Below are 17,184 nucleotides of genomic sequence, written 5' to 3' on the forward strand. Positions count from 1 at the left end.
ATGTATGAATTCAGATCTATTTAGATCTTTCTCTGTGACACGATCACAGGCACCCTACATCTCTATGACTCCCCACGAAGTAGAGTGAACATTGACACAGATACTTATGACTGTGGCGTCTAACCTGAGAGCACCAGTGTACCATCAGAAGAGGGGACCACCAGTGTACCATCAGAAGAGGGGACCACCAGTGTACCATCAGAAGAAGGGACCACCAGTGTACCATCAGAAGAGGGGACCACCAGTGTACCATCAGAAGAGGGGACCACCAGTGTACCATCAGAAGAGGGGACCACCAGTGTGGAGACGCTGCATTCAGACTCAGTAGCTTCTTTCTCCTGTACTGTTGATCCCCAGTTGGACTTGAGAGACAGGATAGTCATAGCACAGAATATTCCACTCAAAATTCAAATCCAAAGTTCACATCCTCCGTCCAGGCGATGCCTTCAGCTCTTATGCTCCTAAAGACCCAGGCAAAGACCTCACCCCTGTGCTGGGGGAGCTCAAGGCCTACATCAGCCAGGTAGATGACCACCTAGCCCTGGGAAGCTGTGTAGGAAAGTGCCAGGCTTCAGATGGCCCTAAAGCCAAGCCATTGGAGCCAGCGGAGAATAGTGCTAGGCCCTGCTATGGGCAAGAGGCCTACAGCACCATCGCATTGTTGGGAAGGGCCTGTAAGTAAGCTTTTCACTGTTAGTCTACACCTGTTTACAAAGCATGTGATGAATAAACTTTGATTTCATGTGTTCCTAGTGCTGTCTTTTTACCTTCCTTCCCATTCAAAATAAAATAAGCTGCAACATGTCATCTCGTGGAGTGACTTTGAAGTATCCATTGAGGCATTTGCTGAATATTGTGTGATGAGTGTTCTAGACTTTTCCCCACTGAGGCAACCCATTGCACTCAGCAGGAGTTGAGCGACAGGCACTTGTAGCTACAACCTTGATTTGTGCAACAGGCGGCCACACTGAATCTTAGCTCGCTCTTCACACAGTTGCTATAGCAATACATTTTATTGGAGAAAAAATAAGGAACAGAAAAGATGAAAAGAAGAAAGAAGAAATAAACCCAACAACAACTTTCTCTTCATAATTCATCCAACAAAATATTAAAAGCACAGACCCAAAACTAGATACAGTACCAGTCCCAAAGTCCTCACACAGGGATACATAAAGGGGGAGTTGACAGTGAAAAAGTGGAGTGGTGCGCTCCTTGAGGATGGCTCTTGGTTCCATGGGGCGGAGGCAGCGCCACTTGAACCACCTGTCCGGTACAGTCTTTCCCCACACGGGAGCTCAAAGCTGGGGTAGAGACGTGGAGTAGGCAGGGTGTGGGTGGGTGTCAGGGTGGAGAGGGAAGGGGTTGGTAACTTGATTGGCTTTCGTTTTTTTCTCATAATCATAATTGTCGTCAGGCTCTTGCTTTCTCTTCTCTCCTTGGACAACCTCAACTTCTGGGGGAAATGGGAAAGGGTTATTATATTATACTTCGTAAAGTATCAAAAAGTGAGATCATGACAAAAAGTACAAGAATGACATACCATCATCATTGTCGTCCTCATCATCAATACCAAGGTCTTCTTCCTGGGGAGATAGGACAGTGCTTTCAAACCATATCCCCCGGTGATCTTTTGGGTCACAAACAAACCAAAAAAAGGGGCTTTACCTCTTCGTCGCCGCTGACTTCATCATCCTCCTCGTCAAAGTCTTCCTCCTTTCCATCCTCATCCTTCATTCCTCCTAAAAAAAAAAGAGCAAAGAAATACATCACATCCACTGTCGAAAAACCCAACACAATAGAATCCGCTTGCATGAGTCCCATGTTTCATGAGCTGAAATAAAAGATCCAATAATTTTTCCATTCGCACAAAAAGCCTATTTGTCAAATTTGTTTACATCCCTGTTAGTGAGCATCTCTTTGCCGAGATAATCCATCCACCTGACAGGTGTGGCATGACAAGAAGCTGATTAAACAGCATGCTCATTACATAGGTGCACCTTGTGCTGGGGAGAATAAAAGGCCACTAAATGGTGCAGTTTTGTCACAACACAATTTGCATTCTGATTGCTGTAATGTCCACCAGAGCTGTTGCCAGAGAATTGAATGTTCATTGCTCTACCATAAGCCGCCTTCATCATTTTAGAGAATTTGACAGTACGTTCAACCGGCCTCACAACCGCAGACCGTGTAACCAAGCCAGCCATGACCTCCACATCTGGCTTCTTTACCTGCGGAATCGTCTGAGACTAGCCACCCGGACAGCTAATGACACTGTGCATTTGCACAACCGAATAATTTATACACAAACTGTCAGAAACCGTATCAGGGAAGCTCATCTGCGTGCTTATCTGTGTGCTTGTCCTCACCAGGGTTTTGACCTGACTGCAGTTTGGCGTCGTAACCATCTTCAGTGGGCAAATGCTCACCTTTGTGTATTGCATTGTGTGGACGAGCGGAATGCTGATGTCAACGTTGTGAACATTAGTGGCCCATGGTGGTGGTGGGGTTATGGTATGGGCAGGCATAAGCTACGGACAATGAACACAACTGCATTTTATCATTGGCAATTTGAATGCACAGAGATACCATGATGAGATCCTGAGGCCCATTGTCATACCATTTATCTGCCGCCATCGCCTCATCTTTCAGCATGATAATGCAGGGCCCCTTTTTCGTAAGGATCTGTACACAATTCCTGGAAGCTGAAAATGTCCCAGTTCTTCCATGGCCTACATACTCAGACATGTCACCCATTGAGCATGTTTGGGATGCTCTGGATCAACTTGTACGACAGCTTGTTCCAGTTCCAGCCAATATCCAGAAACTTCGCACAGCCATTGAAGATGAGTGGGACAACATTCCACAATCAACAGCCTGATCAACTCTATCCAAAGGAGAAGTGTCGCGCTGCATGACGCAAATAGTGGTCACACCAGATACTGACTGGTTTTCAGATCTACGACCCTACCATTAAGGTATCTGTAACCAACAGATGCATATCTGTGTTCCCAGTCATGTGAAATCCATAGATTAGGGCCTAATGAATTTATTTGAAATGGCTGATTTCCTTATATGAACTAACTCAGTAAAATATTAGAAATTGGTACATGTTGCGTTTATTTTTGTTCAGTGTATAATGATATACCATTTAGCAGATGCTTTTAGCCAAAGTTGCTTGCAGTGTTGTGTGCATACATTTTACATATGGGTGGTCCCGGGAATCAAACCCACTATTATGCCATTGCAAGCTCCACGCTCTACCAACTGAGCTACAGAAGACCCACATTCTCAACTCAAATTACAACTGCATTTTCATTTTCTTATACTTCCTCAAAACATGGAAAAAAACAAAATGGTTGCCAACCCTCATCGTCGTCGTCCACCCAATCCACGTCAGATGCCTCTCGGTCCTCCACATTGTACCCGTCCAGGTAGGTGAGCTGAGGGAGCAGCTTGAACACACTCTCCCTGTAGTAGTTCAGGTTGGTCACCTCACAGTTGAACAAGTCTAGAGACTTCAGGCTATCCAGCTTTTTCTGTGGGACCAAATGGGTGTAGGGTAATTAGGGGGTGAACAACACTGCCTGAATAAATCTCTAATTAGATTTGAGAGCACACCTTTTCCCCATATAGGCTAGCAAACTAATGTTGACCAGAGCCACATAGGGAAACAAACATCACACTGCCAACTAGGTCTATGGTCAAAACTCTATATAGGGAATAGTGTCATTTGAGGCATAGCCTGAGACAATGAGATGGTGTCGCAATGTATTGTGCTCTACCGGGAGTTTGGTGTACCTACCAAAGGTTCCAACGTGCTGATGTCTTTCAGTTTGTTCCCGCTTAGATTTAGATGTGTGAGGTTGGGGAGTTTCTCTGCTAGCACGTCAAGGCCACCAGAGATTCTGTTGTCACTGAGTTCCAACTGCAACATAATGTGAAGATATACAGTGAGCTCCAGAAGTGTTTGGCCAGTGACATTTGTTGTTTTGACTGTACAATTTGAAATGATACAACGACTGTGGTTAAAGTGAAGACTGTCAATTTTGAGTATTTTCAAGTGAGCATTTCCAAAATTACAGCACTTTTTGTACATAGTTCTCCCATTTTAGGGGACCAAAAGTATTGGGACAAATTCACTTGTGTATTAAAGTAGTTAAAAAGTTGAGTATTTGGTCCCATATTCATAGCACGCAATGACTACATCAAGCTCGTGACTGCACAAATTTGTTGGATGTACTTGCTATTTGTTTTGGTTGTTTCAGATTATTTTGTTAGCATACCCCCAAATAGCATACCCCCAAGACATGCTAACCTCTCACCATTACAATAACGGGAGGTTAGCATTTTTGGGGGGGCTATGATATTTCTGCGTCCAACTCTCAACATTATTCATGGCTCATTCAGGATTATCCGTAATCATTTAGCATCTAGGGCTGACCCCATTTAGTCGACTGGTTGATTATTTGGTCGACAGGCTGTTGATTGACCAAGATTTCTTTAGTCAAGCAGTCGCATGGTACACAAGACTCCTCATCTGATTTGTGCTCGTCTCAGTGGACTAATCCATTGCGGTGGCCACGGGGATGGCACTGTCCATCACATCACTGTAAGACATGTGATACTGAAATTGTATATGGTTATATTATGCAAAAATAAATGGTGCAACACTAAAATCTAATATTTTATAACAAACGTGCTTTCTCCCGTGTTGGATGTGGTCGCTGTCCGCGGTTTGTACATGACAAGAGTAACAATTCCAGCTAGAGTAACCTACTGTTTTTTGGTGAACTCCAAGGTCCTCTGATAATACTAGTCCTGTATGAATAGACATCCCTGTGTTTTGAGAGAAATGTCTGAGTTTGACAGGTGTTGCTCACGGTTTGAGTAAGAAAACGGATTGTATTAATTGAATGAAGTGCTGCATATAGCCTATATATGAAGGGCCTACATGTATCAACTTTCGCAGTGAATGCTTTTATTAATGTTTTGTGCTCATTATTGAATATTGCCAAATGCGTCACTAAAAATAAATTGCGCCTACTTAATGTAAACCTTGCTTTTACTAGATCGCAAAGCAGCATACAACTGACCTAAACCTTTTGGAATTAAGTTCACATCCATAGCCTGAAAACACATCTCAAGTGCACCGTTTAGCTCACAGGACGTACGGCGGATCGCCAAAATGATTATGATCACACTTCACTTATTATGGCGACACGACACTATCCCAAAGATGGTTTGGTATGTTTAGTGTAGCCCTGTTATCAGCTGGACATGTTGAAATATCTTCACGCCTAGAAAAAAAACCTCCAGGCTTCTGTCATAACTGTCAATTAATTGGAAAAAAATAATAACATGGGGCAGTTTGGAAAAAACTAATCCCCTCTAAATCGTCCTCTGGAATAACGGACATTCTGGGGTAATAATTACATAACCAACATTCTCTAGTAATACTAGTCCTGTGCGAATAAGGCTAAGCCTTATACCAAAGCTCCATATACTACCCACCACTGCGACCTGTATGCTCTCGTTGGCTGGCCCTTGCTTCATACTCGTCGCCAAACCCACTGGCTCCAGGTCATCTACAAGACCCTGCTAGGTAAAGTTCCATTGGAAGTTTGTTGTAACCAAGTATTGGTGCTAACCGTGTGTTATTGGACGCTAGCATGCTAGTTAGCTACGGCGTCATAGGATACGGTGCACTGGGTGGGTTTCACGGAAGAATACTGTACCAAGTTATCTAGCTGAATAAACTAAGTTTGAGCCTATTCCTGGAAACATTGAACCACTGTAGTTTACATCAATTATAATTTCTAAAGTGGAAGTTGGAAAAGTTATATTTGAGTGTTTCAGTGAATGGTTAGTGAGGGAGGCCCTGCTCTCTCGCTTCCCCAGTTGTTTAGTTAATTTTCATTCCAATCTCCTTTGCATTAGCATAGCCTCTCCTGTAGCCTCTCAACTATGTGTATGTCTATCCCTGTTCTCTCCTCTCTGCACAGGCCATACAAACGCTTCACACCGCATGGCCGCTGCCACTCTAACCTGGTGGTCCCAGCGCGCACGACCCACGTGGAGTTCCAGGTCTCCGGCAGCCTCTGGAACTGCCGGTCTGCGGCCAACAAGGCAGAGTTCATCTCAGCCTATTCTATCCTCCAGTCCCTCGACTTCTTGGCGCTGACGGAAACATGGATTACCACAGAAAACACTGCTACTCCTACTGCTCTCTCCTCGTCTGACCACGTGTTCTCGCATACCCCGAGAGCATCTGGTCAGCGGGGTGGTGGCACTGGAATCCTCATCTCTCCCAAGTGGACATTCTCTCTTCCTCCCCTGACGCATCTGTCTATCTCCTCCTTTGAATTCCATGCAGTCACAGTCACTAGCCCATTCAAGCTTAACATCCTTATCATTTATCGCCCTCCAGGTTCCCTTGGAGAGTTCATCAATGAGCTTGACGCCTTGATAAGTTCCTTTCCTGAGGATGGCTCACCCTCACAGTTCTGGGTGACTAACCTCCCTACGTCTATCTTTGACTCATTTCTCTCTGCCTCCTTCTTTCCACTCCTCTACTCTTTTGACCTCACCCTCTCACCGTCTCCCCCCTACTCTCAAGGCAGGCAATACGCTTGACCTCATCTTTACTAGATGGTGTTCTTCTACTAATCTCACTGCAACTCCCCTCCAAGTCTCCAACCACTACCTTGTATCCTTTTCCCTCTCGCGCTCCTCCAACACTACTCACTCTGCCCCTACTCAGATGGTATTGCGCCGTCACAACCTTCGCTCTCTCTCTCTCTCCTGCTACTCTCCTCTTCCATCCTATCATCTCTTCCCTCTGCTCAATCCTTCTCCAACCAATCTCCTGATTCTGCCTCCTCAACCCTCCTCTCCTCCCTTTCTGCATCCTTTGACTCTCTATGTCCCCTATCCTCCCGGCCGGCTCGGTCCTCCCCTCCTGCTCCGTGGCTTGACGACTCATTGCGAGCTCACAGAACAGGGCTCTGGGCAGCCGAGCGGAAATGGAGGAAAACTAGCCTCCCTGCGGACCTGGCATCTTTTCACTCCCTCCTCTCTACATTGTCTTCCTCTGATTCTGCTGCTAAAACCACTTTCTACCACTCTAAATTCCAAGCATCTGCCTCCAACCCTAGGAAGCTCTTTGCCACCTTCTCCTCCCTCCTGAATCCTCCTCCCCCCCTCTCTGCGGATGACTTCGTCAACCATTTTGAAAAGAAGGTTGACGACATCCGATCCTCGTTTGTTAAGTCAAACGACACCGCTGGTCCTGCTCACATTGCCCTACCCTATGCTTTGACCTCTTTCTCCCCTCTCGCTCTCTCTCCAGATGAAATCTTGTGACTTGTGACGGCCGGCCGCCCAACAACCTGCCCGCTTGACCCTATCCCCTCCTCTCTTCTCCAGACCATTTCCGGAAACCTTCTCCCCTACCTCACCTCGCTCATCAACTCATCCTTGACCGCTGGCTACGTCCCTTCCGTCTTCAAGAGAGCAAGAGTTGCACCCCTTCTCATAAAACCTACACTCGATCCCTCCGATGTCAACAACTACAGACCAGTATCCCTTCTTTCTTTTCTCTCCAAAACTCTTGAACGTGCCGTCCTTGGCCAGCTCTCTTGCTATCTCTCTCAGAATGACCTTCTTGATCCAAATCAGTCAGGTTTCAAGACTGATCATTGAACTGAGACTGCTCTTCTCTGTGTCACAGAGGCTCTCCACACTGCTAAAGCTAACTCTCTCTCCTCTGCTCTCATCCTTCTAGACCCATCTGCTGCCTTTGATACTGTGAACCATCAGATCCTCCTCTCCACCCTCTCCGAGTTGGGCATCTCCGGCGCGGCTCACTCTTGGATTGCGTCCTACCTGACAGGTCGCTCCTACCAGGTGGCGTGGCGAGAATCCTTCTCCGCACCACGTGCTCTCACCACTGGTGTCCCCCAGGGCTCAGTTCTAGGCCCTCTCCTATTCTCGCTATACACCAAGTCACTTGGCTCTGTCATATCCTCACATGGTCTCTCCTATCATTGCTACGCAGACGACACACAATTAATCTTCTCCTTTCCCCCTTCTGATAACCAGGTGGCGAATCGCATCTCTGCATGTCTGGCAGACATATCAGTGTGGATGACGGATCACCACCTCAAGCAGAACCTCGGCAAGACAGAGCTGCACTTCCTCCCGGGGAAGGACTGCCCGTTCCATGATCTCGCCATCACGGTTGACAACGCCATTGTGTCCTCCTCCCAGAGTGCTAAGAGCCTTGGCGTGACCCTGGACAACACCCTGTCGTTCTCCGCTAACATCAAGGCAGTGACCCGATCCTGTAGGTTCATGCTCTACAACATTCGCAGAGTACGACCCTGCCTCACACAGGAAGCGGCGCAGGTCCTAATCCAGGCACTTGTCATCTCCCGTCTGGATTACTGCAACTCGCTGTTGGCGGGGCTCCCTGCCTGTGCCATTAAACCCCTACACCTCATCCAAAACGCCGCAGCCCGTCTGGTGTTCAACCTTCCCAAGTTCTCACGTCAACCCGCTCCTCCGCACACTCCACTGGCTTCCAGTTAAAGCTCGCATCTGCTACAAGACCATGGTGCTTGCCTACGGAGCTGTGAGGGGAACGGCACCTCCGTACCTTCAGGCTCTGATCAGTCCCTACAACCAAACAAGGGCACTGCGTTCATCCACCTCTGGCCTGCTGGCCCCGCTACCTCTGCGGAAGCACAGTTCCCGCTCAGCCCAGTCAAAACTGTTCGCTGCTCTGGCACCCCAATGGTGGAACAAGCTCCTTCACGACGCCAGGACAGCGGAGTCAATCACCACTTTCCGGAGACACCTGAAACCCCACCTCTTTAAGGAATACCTGGGATAGGATAAAGTAATCCTTCTAACCCCCCCCCCCCAAAAAAAAATATATAGATGTACTATTGTAAAGTGGTTGTTCCACTGGATATCATAAGGTGAATGCACCAATTTGTAAGTCGCTCTGGATAAGAGTGTCTGCTAAATGACATAAATGTAAATTAACCATAAACAATTAATGAACATGCACCTGGAACGGTCGTTAAGACACTAACAGCTTACAGACGGTAGGCAATTAAGGTCACAGTTATGAAAACTTAGAGGACACTAAAGAGGCCTTCTTCTGACTCTGGAAAAACACCAAAATAAAATGTCCAGGGTCCCTGCTCATTTGCGTGAACGTGCCTGTGGCAAAGAAGGGGGGGGGGGGGGGGTTGAGTGATAAATGGCAGATATGTGAGAGCAGAGCTAATAAACGGGCTCTGCCCTTTCACTAAAAATGGCCACCCCGATCAGAACTAGATCACAAAATGGTCGACTGCCAAAACTACAATTTCCAGAAGCAAGGGGAACCCCACCTCAGAAGGTGGGGCCGACCCACAGATAAGGGGTCAAGACAAACCAGGAAGAGAGAGAAAGGGCTGGAAGGATCTGTGAATCATAGAGAAAGAGACGATATATACTGCTCAAGAAAATAAAGGGAACACTTAAACAACACATCCTAGATCTGAATGAATTAAATAATCTTATTAAATACTTTTTTCTTTACATAGTTGAATGTGCTGACAACAAAATCACACAAAAATAATCAATGGAAATCCAATTTATCAACCCATGGAGGTCTGGATTTGGAGTCACACTCAAAATTAAAGTGGAAAACCACACTACAGGCTGATCCAACTTTGATGTAATGTCCTTAAAACAAGTCAAAGTGAGGCTCAGTAGTGTGTGTGGCCTCCACGTGCCTGTATGACCTCCCTACAACGCTTGGGCATGCTCCTGATGAGGTGGCGGATGGTCTCCTGAGGGATCTTCTCCCAGACCTGGACTAAAGCATCCGCCAACTCCTGGACAGTCTGTGGTGCAAAGTGGCGTTGGTGGATGGGGCGAGACATGATGTCCCAGATGTGCTCAATTGGATTCAGGTCTGGGGAACGGGCGGGCCAGTCCATAGCATCAATGCCTTCCTCTTGCAGGAACTGCTGACACACTCCAGCCACATGAGGTCTAGCATTGTCTTGCATTAGGAGGAACCCAGGGCCAAACGCACCAGCATATGGTCTCACAAGGGGTCTGAGGATCTCATCTTGGTACCTAATGGCAGTCAGGCTACCTCTGGCGAGCACATGGAGGGCTGTGCGGCCCCCCAAAGAAATGCCACCCCATGACTGACCCACCGCCAAACCGGTCATGCTGGAGGATGTTGCAGGCAGCAGAACGTTCTCCACGGCGTCTCCAGACTCTGTCATGTCTGTGACGTGCTCAGTGTGAACCTGCTTTCATCTGTGAAGAGCACAGGGCGCCAGTGGCGAATTTGCCAATCTTGGTGTTCTCTGGCAAATGCCAAACGTCCTGCACGGTGTTGGGCTGTAAGCACAACCCCCACCTGTGGACGTCGGGCCCTCATACCACCCTCATGGAGTCTGTTTCTGACCGTTTGAGCAGACACATGCACATTTGTGGCCTGCTGGAGGTCATTTTGCAGGGCTCTGGCAATGCTCCTCCTTGCACAAAGGCGGAGGTAGCGGTCCTGCTGCTGGGTTGTTGCCCTCCTACGGCCTCCTCCACGTCTCCTGATGTACTGGCCTGTCTCCTGGTAACGCCTCCATGCTCTGGACACTACGCTGACAGACACAGCAAACCTTCTTGCCACAGCTCGCATTGATGTGCCATCCTGGATGAGCTGCACTACCTGAGCCACTTGTGTGGGTTGTAGACTCCGTCTCATGCTACCACTAGAGTGAAAGCACCGCCAGCATTCAAAAGTGACCAAAACATCAGCCAGGAAGCATAGGAACTGAGAAGTGGTCTGTGGTCCCCACCTGCAGAATCACCCTCTTGCTAATTGCGATGTGCACGTCTACGGAACCTGACCAGGAGGCCGCTCTGTCTGCCCCTTCTGTGGCACCGTTTTGGGTCGGCTACTGGGATTAGATCCATTGTCCTGGGTGGTGGTCCGAACAGAGGATCCACATCGGGAAAGTCATATTCCTGGTCGTAATGTTGGTAAGTTGACGTTGCTCTCATATCCAATAGTTCTTCCCAGCTGTATGTAATAAGACTTAAGATTTCCTGGGGTAACAATGTAAGAAATAATACATAAAAAAACGAAATACTGCATAGTTTCCTAAGAACGCGAAGCGACCTTCTCTGTCGGCGCCACTTCGATGTTGCCATTAAGTCATACATCAGATAATTGTCTATAGGCTAGATTTGTTCCAACCAACCCAAGGATTCATTTCATACCCCCCATGCCATGTAGCTATAGCTCAAACACAGAACAAATCGAAGCTTACCGTGTAAGATGCTTGCTTTAAAACGATGTGTAAAAGACACCCAACCCGGAAGACACGCATCCAACCCGGAAGCCAGCCGCACCAATGTGTCGGGAGGAAACACCGTACACCTAGCGACCTGGTCAGCGTGCACTGCGCCCGGCCCGCCACAGGAGTCGCTAGTGCGCGATGAGACAAGGATATCCCTGCCGGCCAAACCCTCCCTAACCCGGACGACGCTAGGCCAATTGTGCACCGCCCCATGGGCCTCCCAGTCGTGGCCGGCTGCGACAGAGCCTCTGGTGGCACAGCTAACACTGCGATGCAGTGCCTTAGACCACTGCGCCACCCAGGAGGCCTCAAAACAATCTAAATTTGATCAATTTTAAATTCAGGTTGTAACAACAAAATGTGGAATAAGTCAAGGGGTGTGAATACTTTCTGAAGGTACAGTATAAGTGAATGTCCCAATACATTTGGTCCCCTAAAATGGGCCGACTGTACAAGTACTGTAATTTCTTAAAAGGTTCACCCGATATGGATGAAAATACCCTCAAATTAAAGCTGACATTCTGCACTTTAACCTCAAGTCACTGTATAATTTAAAATCCAAAGTGCTGGAGTAGAGCCAAAACAAAATTGTCACTGTTGCAATACTTTGAGCAGTCACTTCTGTCAAATGCCCAAGCAAGTAACAGTCTTTCAGAAAACAATGACCATGTCCCACATGGAACCCTATTCCTTACATAGTGCACTACTTTTGACCAGAGCCCTCAAAAGTAGTGCACTGCATAAGGAATAGGGTGCCATTAGGGACTGAATTGAAGCCATTTTTCAAAAGAAAACAAATGTCACTTTTTTACTAGAAGAGTAAGCTTTCGTATAAAAAAATGTATAAAAAGGGCTCCTCCACACACACCCGGTCAAAAGTTTTAGAACACCTACTCATTCAAGGGTTTCTTTATTTTTACATTGTAGAATAATAGTAAAGACATCGAAACTATGAAATAACACATATGGAATCATGTAGTAACCAAATAAAATGTTAAAATCCAAATATATTATGAGATTCTGCAACGTAGCCACCCTTTGCCTTGATGACAGCTTTGCACACTCTTGGCATTCTCTAAACCAGTTTCATGAGGTAATTTCAATTAAAAAGACCAAGGCCATATTATGGCAAGAACAGCTCAAATAAGCAAAGAGAAACGACAGTCAAGGTCAGTCAATACAGAAAATTAAGAACTTTGAACATTTCTTAAAGTGCAGTCACAAAAACCCCATCAAGAGCTACGATGAAACTGGCTCTCATGAGGACCGCCACAGGAATGGAAGACCGAGTTACCGCTGCTGCAGAGGATAAGTTCATTAGAGTTATGAGCCTCAGAAATTGCAGCCCAAATAAATTCTTGACAGAGTTTAAGTAACAGACACATCAACATCAACTGTTCAGAGGAGACTGTGAATCAGGCCTTCATTTTTTACTTATTTCTTTACCTTTATTTAACTAGGCAAGTCAGTTAAGAACAAATTCTTATTTTCAATGACGGCCTAGGAACAGTGCCTTGTTCAGGGGCAGAACGACAGATTTGTACCTTGTCGGCTTGGGGATTCGATCTTGCAACCTTTCGGTTACTAGTCCAATGCTCTAACCACTAGGCTACGCTGCCACCCCATGGTCAAATTGCTGCAAAGAAACCACTATTAAAGGACACATAAGAAGAGACTTGCTTGGGCCAAGAAACACGAGCAATGGACATTAGACCGGTGTAAATCTGTCCTTTGGTCTGATGAATCCAAATTTGAGATTTTTGGTTCCAACCGCCATGTCTTTGTGAGACACAAAGTAGATGAACGGAAGATCTCTGCATGTGGTTCCCACTGCGAAGCATGGAGGTGGTGGTGTGATGGCATGGGGATGCTTTGCTGGTGACACTGTCAGTGATTTATTTAAAATTCAAGGCACACTTAACCAACATGGCTACCACAGCATTCTGCAGCGATATGCCATCCCATTTAGTTTGCGCTTAGTGGGACTATCATTTGTTTTTCAACAGGACAATGACCCAACACACCTCCTGGCTGTGTAAGGGCTATTTGACCAAGAAGGAGATTGATGGAGTGCTGCATCAGATGACCTGGCCTCCACAATCACCCAAAATCAATCAAATTGTGATGGTTTGGGAAGAGTTGGACCGCAGAGTGAAGGAAAAGCATTCCAGTTGAAGCTGGTTGAGAGAATACCAAGAGTGTGCAAAGCTGTCACCAAGGCAAAGGGTGGCTATTTGAAGAATCGCAAACATAAAATCCATTTTGATTTGTTTAACATTTTTTGGGGGCTAATGCTTGATTCCATATGTGTTATTTCATAGTTTTTATGTCTTCACTATTATTCTACAATGTAGAAAATAGTAAAAATAAAGAAAAAAACTTTGAGTGAGTAGGTGTTCGAAAACTGAGTGAGTATGTATAAAATAAAGCAAAACATTACCTTTTTGAGTTTCCCAAGTCTGGGAAGGTTGGAAACTGACAATAAGCCAACATTTATCAAACTGAGGAATTCCAGATTGACGAATTCTTCTGTGAGGCCTTCGATTTTCCCTTCATTTGATCTGCAGTTGTCCAGGACAAGTTCCCGTACCTATAAGGATTTAAAAAAAAAATGTAATGTGTACAATTGTAAAATCGATGAAATTCAAAGATTAGATTTTTTTTTATGTATGCGTGCATTGTTTACAGCTGCACTACAAACTCAATTGAGAATGCAAACTTTATTTTATGCATACATGATAAATAATAATCTGAGTGCTTATTTCTATTTTACAAATGTCCTGAGACACCCTCGGAGAGTGGGTCTCTGCCAGGGTCTGATTATCTACGGCGACCTTGGAGCAATTAGGGTTAAGTGCCTCTAGGGCACACCCACAGATGTTTCACCTTGTCGCCTTGGGGATTTGAACTAGAGACCTTTCGGTTATTGGCCCAACAATAACGGTTAGTGCCATCTGAGATCCTTGGGACATCCCTACCCAAAACCTTAACCCTTACCTAACCTTAGCCATTTTAAAATGTCATTTTCAATGGGGTAACATCTAGAGGTCGACCGATTAATCGGAATGGCCGATTAATTAGGGCCAATTTCAAGTTTTCATAACAATCAGGAATCTGTATTTTTGGACAACGATTTGGCCGATTAAAAAAAAATAAAAAAATACTAAAAATAATAATTAACACCTTCATTTAACTAGGCAAGTCAGTTAAGAACACATTCTTATTTTCAATGACGGCCTAGGAACGGTGGGTTAACTTCCTTGTTCAGGGGCAGAATGACAGATTTTACCTTGTTAGTCCAACGCTCTAACCACCTGCATTACATTGCACTCCACGAGGAGCCTGCATGGCAGGCTGACTACCTGTTACGCGAGGGCAGCAAGAAGCCAAGGTAAGTTGCTAGCTAGCATTAAACTTATAAAAAACAATCAATCTTGACATAGTCACTAGTTAACTACACATGGTTGATGATATTACTAGTTTATCTAGCGTGTCCTGCGTTGCATATAATCGATGCAGTGCCTGTTAATTTCTCATCGAATCACAGCCTACTTCGGCAAACGGGTGATGATTTAGCACTGTCGTTGCACCTAACCATAAACATCAATGCCTTTCTTTAAAATCAATACACAAGTATATATTTTTAAACCTGCATATTTAATTAATATTGCCTGCTAACATGAATTTCTTATAATTAGGGAAATTGTGTCACTTCTCCTGCGTTCCGTGCAAGCAGTCAGGGTATATGCAGCAGTTTGGGCCGCCTGGCTCATTGCGAACTGTGTGAAGTCCATTTATTCCTAACAAAGACCGTAATTCATTTGCCAGAATTGTACATAATTATGACATAACATTGAAGGTTGTGCAATGTAACAGCAATATTTAGACTTAGGGATGCCACCTGTTAGATAAAATACGGAACGTATGTCACGTAAAATTCCGGCCAAATTAGTTCGCAACGAGCCAGGCAATGAACGCAAGAGCAGTGAGACAATTTCATGTTAGCAGGCAATATTAACTAAATATGCAGGTTTAAAAATATATACTTGTGTATTGATTGTAAAGAAAGGCATTGATGTTTATGGTTAGTTTAATGCTAGCTAGCAACTTACCTTGGCTTCTTGCTGCCCTCGCGTAACAGGTAGTCAGCCTGCCATGCAGGCTCCTCGTGGAGTGCAATGTAAGGCAGGTGGTTAGAGCGTTGGACTAGTAACCCGGAAGGTTGCAAAAACGAATCCCCGAATCCCCCCTGAACAAGGCAGTTAACCCCCATTCCTAGGCCGTCATTGAAAATAATTGTGTTCTTAATCTGACAAGCCTAGTTAAATAAAGGTGTAGTAAAAAAAAAAAATAATCGGTGTCCAAAAATACCGATTGTTATGAAAACTTGAAATCGGCCCAAATTAAATCGTCCATTCCGATTAATTGGTCGACCTCTACTCGGTACCTCCTGTATATAGCCTTGTTATTCTTATTGTGTTTATTATTTTAAACTTTAGTCCATTTGGTAAATATTTTCTTAACTCCTCTTGAGCAGCACTGTTGGTTAAGGGCTTGTAAGTAAGCATATAACGGTAAGGTCTACACTTGTTGTATTCGGCGCATGTGACAAAGTTTGATTTGAGCATGAAAAACCCAGCAGCGTTGCAATTCTTGACATAAACCGATGTGCCTGGCACCTACTACCATACCCAGTTCAAAGGCACTTACATTTTTGTATTTCTCTTTCACCCTCAATGGCACAAATAGACAGTCCATGTGTCAATGGTCTCATGGCTCAACAATCCTTTAACCTGTCTCTTCACCTTCATCTACACTGATTGTAGTGGATTTAACAAGTGACAACAACATGGGATCACAGCCTTCACCTGGTCAGTCTCGTGGAAAGAGCAGGTGTTCCTACTGTTTTGTATATACACTGTGTATATGGGTCCTTCTATAAATAAACGGGGCCAACGTATGACATCACGCCTGAAGAATGAAAAAGATAAACAGCATTTCTATGCTTTAATAACAAACATTCGCTGACCGCTCGCAACAACAGATAAGGTAAAGGGGTCAATCGAACTTAAGGCTATTGTTTGTTGTTGAGGTAAAATCAGTATAATACTGATGTCAACCCCAATACATTCAGGTCATCGTCACCAATCAACGTAATTAGTTATAACCGACTACCACCGATTTCTGTATGCTAGCTATGCTAACCAGTTTATATGAACGGGAGTTACTTCTAAGTCTGAAAAGGGACAACTTTTAAAATGTTATGCAGCGAAAACAGCCATATATATCAAAATCGGACCTGATCTGACGAATATCCACTTTGTTAGATCAGATTTGTTGAATGTGCGACAATCTGGTCAATGTTGTAACGCTGTGTGTCCATTGACTCCTTTACCTTATCTACACAGGCGGTGTTTTTCCACTCCTCATTTGCCCGGCGTTTGCTGCAATAGCCCATCCGTGACAAGGATCGACGAGTTGTGCATTCAGAGATGCAGTTTTGCACACCACTGTTGTACTGCGCCGTTATTTGTCTAATTGTAGCGCGCCTGTTAGTTTGCACGATTCTTTCCAATCTCATCCGACCTCTCTTATCAACGAGCTGTTTACGCCCACTGGACTGGCGCTGACTGGATGTTTTTTGTTTGTCGCGCCATTCTCGGTAAACCACAGACACTGTCGTGCGTGAAAAGCCCAGGAGGGCGGCCGTTTGTGATATACTGGACCCTGCGCGCCTGGAACCGACGATCATACCACGCTCGAAGTCCCTTAGATCTCTCTTTTTACCCATTCTAACATTAAATCGAATCGTTAA

At 45.3% G+C, this 17,184-nt stretch overlaps 1 pseudogene across 1 annotated transcript; it reads right to left on the reverse strand.

Moving 5' to 3' along the window:
• Positions 1-998: 998 nt before the first annotated feature.
• Positions 999-16,758, reverse strand: LOC145850236 (uncharacterized; annotated as a pseudogene). Its single transcript, XR_014392096.1, has 7 exons — positions 16,080-16,758; positions 13,810-13,959; positions 3,803-3,925; positions 3,365-3,536; positions 1,666-1,739; positions 1,541-1,583; positions 999-1,450 (listed from the first exon to the last, which is right to left on the reverse strand). The product of XR_014392096.1 is annotated as an uncharacterized LOC145850236 (transcript).
• Positions 16,759-17,184: the final 426 nt, after the last annotated feature.

This window comes from Salmo salar, chromosome 04, assembly GCF_965601325.2.
Source record: "Salmo salar chromosome 04, fSalSal1, whole genome shotgun sequence".
NCBI classification, from domain to species: domain Eukaryota; kingdom Metazoa; phylum Chordata; class Actinopteri; order Salmoniformes; family Salmonidae; genus Salmo; species Salmo salar.